The sequence below is a fragment of the Pelodiscus sinensis genome, chromosome 12 (assembly GCF_049634645.1).
Source record: "Pelodiscus sinensis isolate JC-2024 chromosome 12, ASM4963464v1, whole genome shotgun sequence".
In the NCBI taxonomy this organism is placed as follows: domain Eukaryota; kingdom Metazoa; phylum Chordata; order Testudines; family Trionychidae; genus Pelodiscus; species Pelodiscus sinensis.
The window spans coordinates 49,403,403-49,415,039 of NC_134722.1; the positions used below are offsets into that span (position 1 = coordinate 49,403,403).

The 11,637-nt window shown below is 52.0% G+C and overlaps 1 protein-coding gene across 1 annotated transcript in view; it reads right to left on the bottom strand.

The window, feature by feature from the left end:
• HYDIN (HYDIN axonemal central pair apparatus protein) overlaps nucleotides 1–11,637 on the bottom strand; it is a 389,718-nt gene that overhangs the window by 321,092 nt on the left and 56,989 nt on the right. The window lies entirely within an intron of this gene.

Here is an 11,637-nt window from a genome sequence, read left to right on the forward strand (position 1 = left end):
GGAAGTGTCATCTGGTGGTTAGGGCACTAATCTAGGACTTAGAAAACCTGTCTTCACAGATGTCTTGGGCAAGCCACTTACCGCTCAGTGCCTCATGTTGCTATTGCACATATGGGGATAACAGCACCATCTTGCCTTTCAGGCATACTGGGGGAGTAGATCCATTAAAGACTCACTGAGAAGCACTCAGATACTGCATAGCTGGAGGCCAGATAAGCACCTAAATTAGACAGAGCTGAACTGAACAGGGTACAAATCTGTACATGTGACCTACTGCCTTGCTTTTCATTTGCAGAGACACAGAAGTGTTCCCCACCATTCTGCCGACCTGCTCTGTTCTTGTGAGCAGTATCTGATGTGTGTATGTTTCAGGACCCCAATGGAATCCAAGAACAGAGCCAGTAGCAAAGGCATATACACAACTGCAAACAAGCCCATCGAGCCAGCTTTACTTTTACGGTAACGGTAGGTCACCCAGCAAAGGAACAGGGATTTTATTATATTTACCATCTTCGTGTCAGAGTGCCAATTTATTTTCAAGTACCTGCATGCATTGGGAGCTGTTTAATTTCAGGATGAGGGGCATGCATCAGTGTTTTCACTGCACTCCCCGTCAGATTCTGGCCTTAGCCAGGGAAGCTACTGATCCAAACAGCAGACCAAATTCTGCTTTGAACCCTGGTCATGCGTCAAGTGAGGCACGCTGTGCATATGCTAAGAAGAATTTGAGGACAGAAGTGTTAGGTCTTTAACTTTCATACTAGCTGTTATAGTCTTTAAATGAGTTGTTGCACAAAATGTTTTAGGTATTTTTTTTAATTTAATGTCACTGTTGGATCCATCTATCATTGGCCAAACAAGAGACACAAAATTATGTGGAATTCTTCCTTGGGTGAGCCAGTGACTTAAACTCTGCTGCTATGCCTTATGTCACCAAGATCCCTCGACAGAATTGCCTCGCAAATCACAGCAGCTTGTCTATTATTATGAATGCATCACTCTGTTGTGAATGATTGCAGCAGCATTCCAAAGAACCCCTTATAACAGCATTTGTCATCGTTCCAAGAATATTAGATGAGTTAATTTCATCACTGTGGACAAGCCAGATTTTTTTTTAAAAAAAGAAGTTTCCACATCAACTAACAAACTAGGATCCAAATTTGGTTTGCAGCCAGAAAGGGTATTGATTTTATCAAGGCAAAAGCCAGCTGATGTGAAGGCCAGGACTTTACCAGGGTTCAAAAAAGAGCTAGATAAATTCCCAGAGGATAGGTCCATTAATGGCTATTAGTTAGGATGGGTAGGAATGGTGTCCCTAGCCTCTGTTCGCCAGAAGCTGGGAATGAGCAACAGCGGTGGGATTACTTGAAAATTCCCTGTTCTGTTCATTCCCTCTGGGGCACCTGGCATGGGCCACTGTCGAAAGACAGGATACTGGGCTAGATGGACCTTTGGTCTGACCCAGTCTGGCCATTCTTACGTGCCAGCATGGCAGCTCCGGGTGGTGAGCCACCTGCACCCGCAGGGGAGGAAGCCCCCAGGGGCCGGAAACGCCGGGCCCCATCCTGGACCCCCAGGGAGCTGGAGACCCTCCTGGACCTCTGGCAGGAGGAGGAGGGTCTCCACGACCTGCAGTCCCGCTGCCGCAATGCAGACCTGTATATGCGGCTGGCGCAGAACCTGGCGCAGCAGGGACACCCCGGCCGCAACAATGAGCAGGTGCGGTCCAAAGTCAAAGAGCTGCGGCTGGGGTATGTGCGGGCCACCGACGGAAGGGGGCAGGACCCGATGCCTGCCCCTATTACGACCGGCTCCATGCATTTCTGGGCCAGCCAGCCCCGGAAGCCCCAGCTGTCCCTGTGGACACCTGCCAGCGCCCCCCATCAACCGTCCCACCGAGCCAGGAGAGGGAGAAGACAGCGCCAGCGCGTCAGCGGTGAGGAGGCCAGCGTTGCCACTGCCCAGCAGGCCCCCTCCAGCAGCTCCTCCGAGGCCGAGGCCGGGGAGGAACCCACTGCTGAGTTTGGGCAGTTTGCACTCCCAACAGGCGGTGGGCGGAGGGTGGGGGAGGGGGGCCAGGTGCCCGGAGGGAGGAGGGGGAGAGCATGTCACTCAGGCCACGTGAGCTGCACGCTGCATAGCATGAGGCAGCAAGCAGCACGTGCAACCATGTGCAGCCTGGTGACCGAGCGGCACGTGGCCGCGGCAGGCAGCTGCAGGGCACGCCTGGGACCGTGCTGCTCGCACACATTCGGCGGGACCAGGGGAAAGGGTGGATGCTGGCTGGAACGGGCCAGGGCCCCAGGGACTCAGCCCAGAGCCCGCAGCTCCACCAAGGGTGCAGCACGGAGAACGGCACACTGTCCCATGCCTCGCTGTGAGGCACAGCCAGCTGCTATTGGGTACACTGCAGCGTCACGGTCCTGTGACCGTGGACCCCACCGAGCCCCTCGCCTGCTCCCGGTGCCTTGGCTGCCTCCCCGAGGGAAGTCCCCACTGTGGCCACACATGTCTCTGGGCTACCGGGCTTGCGGGACGGATAGTGGGAGGGGGAAGGGCCCCTGAGTGTTGCTGCAAGTATGGACTATCCCCCCACCCAGTCACTCTTCTGGTTCCGTCCAGGAGATATCCCACGCGAGGGGATCTGAGAGCCCAGACCGCCTCTGCCAGATGTGCTCCCAGGCACTGCGTGGGGATGCATCTCGCTCCCTGTCTACCACCAGTGATTAGCCCAAAGCTTTTCACATTCTCCACCGGCAGGGAGTTCCACAAGTAAACGCAGCACAAGCACCCTCCTGCCCTCCACGGGGCCAGGATACAGACCGGTGCTTACAGTACTGGAGGGGGGACCCTACTCCAGGGGCGGTCCTCCTTGCAAACATACAACACGGGGGCAGGAGGGGAACCAAGTGGGCCCAAGCCACACAACTGTGGGGTCACCTGGGCTCAGGGGTGAAGGGCATGCGGTGTGGGGACAGTGGACGGCCTGCCTGACTGACCCATCCTTTCTTCTCTTCCCTGCAGCGGGACCCAGCACCAGACCCTCCACTGCAGCAGCAGCGGCACCCCCAGCAGGCCAACCCCAGAGGCACAGGCTCCGGCAGAGGGACCAGCTGCTTCGCCGGCACGTCAACGCCGTGGAGGCAATCCAGGCCTCCATCGCGGAGCGGGTGCAGGGGGACCTACAGTGGCGGCAGGACGGCTGGGCTGCCTTCCTGGACAAATGCCAAGGGATGCGCACCACAATGGACACGCTGACGGCACATATTGTGCATGCGATTCACTATGGCATGGGCAGAGCCCAGGCCCCCGCCATCCCTCCCGTAGCACAGCTCATGACCCCTCCCATCCCAGCTCCTGCCCCTGTTCCTGCCCCTCCTCCTATCCCAGCTCCTGCCCCTGCCCCTGGCCACCTCCGCGTACAGCCTGCCCCGACGCAGTCTGCCCAATGTGGGCAGGCTGGCCCCGGAGGAGCGCTCGCAGGGGCCGCCCGTCCCAGTAACTGCCCCCCCCCCCCCCGTGTAAATAAACAGTTCTCTGTTTTGCTGTTCATTCCTGTGTTGGGTATTGTGTAACTCTAGGTAGAGTACGAAATGATGTGAGATGCCAAGTAGCCACTTAAATTTAACATGGTGGCAAACTGTGGAGAATGAAATCTGTACTCTATCTCTGGGAGGGGCCCTTCGTAAGTGGTCAGTGGTTTGTGGCGCAGAAATAAATGCTGACACTTTTCAGTAAAATGTAAACCACAAACTATATTTACATAGATAACAAACTAGCAAGAACGGTTACAAGATGCACACAACAGATAATTAAACATAGTCTAGGCGCAGGGAGGACGATTGTGGTGTTGCTGGCCTCCTCAATCCTTTGATCCTTCTGGGCCTCAGGAGAGGAACAGCCAGGAGATCCTTCGACGGAAGATGACAGTGAAGCTGGCCACCTCAATCCTTTGGTCCTTCCGGGCCTCAGGAGAGGAACAGCCAGGAGATCCCTCGACGGAAGATGACGGTGAAGCTGGCCACCTCAATCCTTTGGTCCTTCCGGGCCTCAGGAGAGGAACAGCCAGGAGATCCCTCGACGGAAGATGACTGGAATCAGGTACGCTGACTTCAGCCTTCCGCACAAACCCCGCATCCTCGTGGCTGTTCTTCGGGACCAGCGATGGTGGCCTAAACCCTAGCCTAAGCTAAAAAGAAAAACCCTAACTAAGCCCGACGCACCCGACGAACAGACTCGATGATGGCCGACATGCTTTAACCCGACGCTTTACAATTGGGGGGAGGGGAGGTAAGGGGAGGGGGTGGGGAAGGGTAGGGGATGGGCGGGAGTAGTCTGGGGAGACCCAGGCGACCTTACTACGGGGCTTGGGCAAACATGTCCACCAGGGCCTCTCTGATGTGCACCGCATCCTGGCGCACCTGGCGGACGGCAGCTGTGTCGGGCTGTTCCAAGGTCTGTGCCTCGGCTGACATCCATGCAGGGAGGAAGGCCTCCCCACTGCGCTCCACAATGTTGTGGAGCACGCAGCACGTGGCCAGGACCTCCGTTGCATTCTGCTCACCCATCTCGAGACGGGTGAGCAAGCAACGGAAGCGGGCCTTTAAACGTCCAAATGCCAGCTCCACTGGGTTTCGGGCCCGGTTGAGGCGGTCGTTGAACCGGGCCCGGTTCTGGTCCGGCTGCCCCGTGTAAGGCTGCATTCGCCAAGGCATCAGGGGGTAGGCCGCGTCCCCGACGACGCAGATGGGCATAGGTATATCCCCGACAGTCAAGTCCCGCCGGGGGGAAGTAGGTGCCCGCCTCCAACCTGCGATACAGTCCAGAGTTCCGGAGGATGCGGGCGTCGTGTGCCCGGCCGGACCAGCCCCCGTAAATGTCCACAAAGCGGCCCCGGTGGTCCACGAGGGCCTGCAGAACGATGGAGCAGTACCCCTTTCGGTTCATGAAATGGGCCGCTCGATGCTCCGGGGCCCGGATGGGGATGTGGGTGGCGTCCAGGGCTCCCCCGCAGTTGGGGAAACCGAGGGCAGCGAAGCCGGCCATGGTATCATCCACGTTGCGCAGGCGGATGATTCGCGGGAGCAGGACGTCGTTGATGGCGTGGACGACCTGCAGAAGGGTGCAGAGAAACACAAGGGAACACATCACATACAGCCAGGGGTGAGTGTGCGCTCCCTTGGGCCCCTCCCCTTGATTCCCTCTGTCCTCTCGCAAACACACACACACACACACACACACACACACACACCGGGCCTGTGCAAGGGAGGGGCGGCCCAAACCCCTGGACGACCCAGCCGGGAGTCTTGGCTGTCCCTGGGCCTGGAGTGCAGCACCCTCCCCCCATCCCACTCCCCCTGGGACTTACCTCCACGACGATCACTCCGACGGTTGATCTTCCCACCCCGAACTGCTGGGCCATCGAGCAGTAGCTGTCCAGTGTGGCCAGCTTCCAGAGTGCAATGGCAACCCTCTTCTTCACAGGGATGGGTGCCCGCAGCCGGGTGGTGGCTCTCTGCAGCGCGGGGGTGAGCCAGGTGCACAGCTGTAGGAAGGTCCGCTTTCTCATTCGGAAATTCCGGATCCACTGGTGGTCGTCCCATCGTCCGAGGACCACCCGGTCCCACCAGTCGGTGCTGCTCTCCAAACTCCAGACAGGCCGGTCTACGGTCGGGTGCTGATGCCACACGGTTGCCACGGCCTCCCTGGTGAGGGAGTCCAAGGCGATCTCTGCCTCCTGGTCCATGAACAGCATGGCACCGGCCTGCAGCACGAGCTGCAGCCACCTGGACAGCCCCAACAGGGGCCTGACCAGGCACATGGCCACCCATGGCTCCATAGCAGACAGAGCAGGGCAGAAAAAAAAAACCCGCAGGCAAAAGCAGTTGGGGGCCAAAGGGTGGTGTCCCCAAAAGTCAGAGGGCAACCACAGACCCTGCGAAGGGTGTCAGTCCCTGGCAGAGGCCCCAAGGCACGGGAGCAGGAGACCAACAGCTGCCCGGTGAGACCCCTTTAACTACGTGTCTGAACGGCGCTCTGGCCCCACCCCCAGAAAGGTCTGGTGGCCTTTGCCCTCTTCAAAATGGCTCCGGGCTTCTGCTTTTCCGGAAAAGCGCGCCGCGAATGTAGACGCGCTTTTCCAGAAAAGCGCTTCGTTACGACGATAACTCCGGGGCCAATGTAGATGCTCCTTTTCCGGAAAAACTGAAAACGGAATAGTATTCCGTTTTAAGCATTTCCGGAAAAAGGTGCCAGTGTAGACGTAGCCTCTGTGTTTAAGAAAGAGAGCAGCCAATTCCCCATGTGAGCATCTCACTGTTTAGCATTCCTCTGAGTAAGGCTGAGTTAGACTTTACCTCCCTATTCCAACAGAGCAAGAAGAGCAGCAGGTCAGTGACTGTATGAGAAGAGCAGTCCAGCAGGGAGGCAGAAGGGAATCATACAATACTAGAACTGCAAGGAACCTCAAGAGGTCATTGATTCCAGTCCCTTGACCTCACAGCAGGACCAAGCACCGTCTAGAGCAGGGCTACTCCACACACAGCCTATAGGCCACAAGAGGCCCATGGTGTGGTCTGGGTTTACGTGGGGCTCAACACGCGGCCTGCAGGTGGGAGCCAAAACAGAAAAGTAGTCAACATAATGGTCTTCTGTTGATATGTGCTTTAATAGTTAAATTACTGGACTGTCATTGCTCATTAAAAGTGCTATTATATGGGTGGAAATTGGGTAAATATTGCATTTTATTAATATCAGCAGAACTGACTTAAATGGGGCCTCTGTGTTGTTAAGGAAAGACTACACCTTTGCATATTTACATGTACATGCAACCACACTTACGTCGCGGCCCTCAGCATGTGCTGAGAGTGTCATTGTGGCCCCCGGGGCTTCCAAAGTTGAGTAACCCTGGTCTAGACCATCCAATAGATGTCTATTTAACCTGCTCTTAAATATCTCCAGAGATATTTATTCCAGTGTTTAACCACCCTGACCATTAGGAAGTTTTCCCTAATGTCCAACCTAATCCTCACTTGCTGCAGTTTAAGCCCGTTGCTTCTTGTCCTATCTCCAGAGGCCAAGGAGAACAATTTTTCTCCCTCCTCCTTGTAACAACCTTTTAGATACTTGAAAATCACGATCATCTCCTTCTCACTCTTCTCTTCTGTAAACTAAACAAGCCTAATTCTTTCAGACTTCCCTCATAGCTCATGTTCTCCAGACCTTTAATCAATTCTCATTGCTCTTCTCTGCACCTTCTCCAATTTCTCCACATACGATTGAGGCCTAATCACACAGAGTAGAGCAGAAGAATAACTTCTCTTATCTTGCTTACAACACTCCAGTTAATGCATCCTAGAATCATGTTTGCTTTTTTTTTGCAAGTGTCACACCGTTAACTCATATTTAACTTGCGGTCCACTATGACCCATAGATCCCTTTCTGCAGGACTCCTTCCTAGACAATCGCTTCCCATTCTGTATGTGTGAAACTGATTGTTTCTTCCTAAGTGGAGTACTTTGTATTTGTCTTTATTAAACTTCATCCTATTTACCTCAGATCATTTCTCCAGTTTATCTAGATCATTTTGAATTATGACTTTATCCTCCAATGCAGTTGCATTCCTTCCCAGCTTGGTATCATCTGCAAACTTAATAAGCATCCTCTCTATGCCATCATCTAAATCACTGATGAAAATATTCAACAGTTATATTTAAGTTGTATTTGCCTAATTTATTGATAAGAAGATCATGCAAGACTGCATCAAATGCCTTACTAAAGTGTAGGTATACTTCATCCTCTGCTTCTCCCTTATCCTCGAAGCTTGATATCCTATCAAAAAAAGCTATCAGAATAGTTTGACATGATTTGTTCTTTATAAACCCATGATGGCTGTTACATATCACTTTATTGTATCCCAGAGGTTTGCAGATGAATTCCTTAATTACTTGCTCCATTATCTTCCTGGCACCGAAGTTAACCTGGTATATAGTTTCCTTGGTTGTTCTTATTTCCCTTGTTATAGCTGAGCACTATATTTGTCCTTTTCCAGTCTTCTGGACTCTCTCCTGTCTTCCATGATTTTTCAAATATGATAGCTAAAGGCTCACATACCTTGAATAGACTAGGATGCATTTAATCAGGTCCTGGTGACTTCCAGACATCTAACTTTTCTAAGTAATTCTTAACTTGTTTGTTTTTTATTTTATCTTCTAAACCTACCCCCTTCCCACTAGCATTCACTATGTTAGGCATTCCTTCATCATTAGACTTCTTGGTGAAGACGGAAACAAAGACGTCATTAAGCACCTCTGCCATTTCCAAGCTTCCTTTTATTATTTCTCCCTCCTCACTGAGCAGTGGGCCTACCCTGTTCTTGGTCTTCCTCTTGCTTCTAATATATTTATTAAATGTCTTCTTGTTACCCTTTATGTCTCTAGCTAGTTTGAGTTTGTTTTGTGCGTTTGCCTTTCTAATCTTGCCCCTGCATACCTGCATTGTTTGCTTATATTCATCCTTTGTAATCTGTCCTAGTTTCCACTTTTTATATGACTCCTTTTTTATTTTGAGATCATGCAAGATCTCTTGGTTAAGCCAAGGCAGTCTTTTGCCACACTTTCTATCTTTCCTATGCAGCGTAGGAAAGTTCTCACTCTCTCACTACCCCTTGCACTTCTTTCAGCACACCTGAGTAAATTTTGGCAGCTCTTAAATGTAGGATACAGACTCAAAACAACACAGACCAAGAAATAATGGTACAAACTAAACATCCACTCATTAGCCTAAATAATAAGTCACTCCCATTCAATGATTTAGCATTTCAGCTCTTATTTACTTAATAGAACGGATTTTCAGCAGCTCCATGCAGGACTCAGGTAGGTATCATTGTCCTCTGTTTTTAACAGCATGCACACTCAAAATCTAAATATAACTCAGTCATGGGCCTGACTGTTGTTGCTTTTTAGCTGCTACCAGTCATACATACTTCAGCCTACACTTCCTCCAATCCGTAACACTTCATTAGAGCCCAGTACCCTCTATCCCAGAAAGGGAGGGACTTAAATCTTTCTTACCTCCAAGCTCAAGCTAGTCTGTGCTGTGGGCCAAAGGACTATCCAGCTCTTTCTCTGGTTACAGAACAGGTCATGGGTACAGCCCTGCTCATAATCACACAATGAATTCTCCCTCTTTCCTCCTTACTCTGGAATAAACCATCCTTCTGCAGTAATTCATTAACTTGACTGTTCTATTTTGTTTTGCTGGAGAGTTCATTAACAGATTTGTTAAAAATGTTAACCAAGATCTATCAAACTACAGGCAGTCCCCGGGTTACGTACAAGATAGGGACTGTAGGTTTGTTCTTAAGTTGAATCTGTATGCAAGTCGGAACTGGCGTCCAGATTCAGCCGCTGCTGAAACTGACCGCCAGTTCTGATTTACATACAGAATCAACTTAAGAACCCCAAGTCCCCAAGTCAGCTGCTGCTGAAACTGATCAGCAGCTGATTCCAGGAAGCCCAGGGCAGGGCAACTCTGCCTTGGGCTTCCTGTAGTCAGTTGGTCAGTTTCAGCAGCGGCTAAATCAGGACGCCTGGGGCAGAGCAGCTGGGGTGCTGCTGGGTTGCTCCAGTAGACAAAGCCTCGCTGCCCGAGCCCCCCCGCGGCTTTGCAAAGCCTCGGGGGGGGGGGGGGGGCGGGCTCGGGCAGCGGCTTTGCTCCGCGTCTTCCTGGTCTGCAGACCAGGGAGACGCGGAGCAGCTTTTCTTGCCTGGAGTACACGGGCGGCGGGACCAAGAGGTCCCGCAGTCCGTGTACTCCGGAGCAGCCCCGTTTGTAACTGCGGATCCGACATAAGTCGGATCCGCGTAAGTTGGGGACTGCCTGTATTTCATTCAGTTAGACAACCTTGTGTTAAGGTTTAAATAGCAATACCACAATTCCTGCCTAGAAATTAACTGCTTATTTGTAATTACAAGAAGCATTGACAAATATTAATAAAACAACCACTATAATTCTTCTCATTCCCTTCTCACTAACAGTTATATGGCTGACTGCAGTTTACATCAAACCTTGCAGTCTGGGATGCATGGCCCTCCACCTCTACATTCCAGGCTAAGATTTTACAATTTATTACTGTCAATCTGCAATTTATTACAGAAACAAACTTTGCAGGAGCTCAGATTACTAATTAGGAATCTCAGATTACATCCCCCTGTTACTCCTTTAAACTTCAATACTTATCTGACACTGATATGAATTAGAAAGCAGCAGAAATACAATGCAGGAGCATTTCCTCCCAAGTTCTACTACAGAGCTGAAATTTCATGACTTCATGGAACACCTATAATTGACATCTAAGCCCATTTTTAAAGTATTTATATTTTTCCTTTCCCTTTCACAGATCTCTGCTCTTCAGGCTTTTTAACATGCCTCAAGTCCTTTTTTATTTAAAGCCATTTGTCTCTGGCTTGAATAAAACTAGCTTTGAACCTTGGAATATGTTAGTAAGGGTTTTGAATTATCCAAATCTCTCATAAGGCTAACAGCTTTGGGAAGGAGAGGTGGAAGCAAAACAAATAGAGATTTGTTTTAGGATTGGGTGCAAAGGTCAACAGATGGGGCCAGGAAAACAGCACATTTTTGCAGGGCTGGATCCAAAGCCCATTGGAGAAAGACTCTCAGGCCCAGATTCTCATACACATTTGAACACCTAACTCCCATTTATTTCAACAGGCATTAGGCACGTAAATACCTCTGAGTATCTGAGCCCTCCATGGCATATCCTGCTGAACAGGGCTCAGCTCCCCAGAGCTCTACCCCCTACCCCCACGCTGAGCCCTCCCTGGCATTTCCTGCAGAGTGGGGCCCAGGTCCTCAGAGCTCTGCCCTCCCACCCCCCGTCATTTCTGTGCTGAGCAATCCCTGGCATGCCCTGCAAAGTGGGGCCTGGCTCTCTGGAGCTCGGCCCCCCTCCCTGGCATCCCTGCAGACAGGACTGGTGGTCTCCCCAAGCGCATGGCTGGACACTTACATGGTCAGTTCCTGTTGCTGCAGTGGGTTCAGCAGCCCCACAGCCTCACCCTCTGGCTGCCAGTGCCTGCCTGTTATCTTTGTTCCCATAGCAACCAGGGCAGCCAACCCTGCAGCAGGGAGCTTTGGTGCAGGCCGGGGCTCCATGGCAACGCAGAGACGCCTGCTAGGGCGGAGGTAGGGGCTGGCACTGGGGCCCTTCAGGACAGGCAGCTTGCCCATTGTTTGCCTATCATGAACGCAGAGTATGGGTGGGGGAGGGAGGCTCTGATCTCCTGGCTCCCTGAGGCCCCGCTATGTGAGGCACTGCACACACAGCAAGTAAGAGACAGTGCCCAGCCCTTAGGGCAGCCAGTGCAGCTTACCTCTCCACAGGGAGATCCAGTGACCTGACCCAGGGAAGAAGGCAGTCTGTGCCAGCACAGGGCTGTCAGAGCTAGAGGATCCCAGCCCAGTGCCTCAGCTACAAGAACTGCATACCTTTCCTTGAGCAGGGGGGTACTTCCCATACTTCATCCCTCTAGCGATACACAGCAGTGGGAGGAGGGTAGCCCAACCCAAGAAATACATACATACATACAGAGAGAAAGAAATTCACTTTCTCCCAGC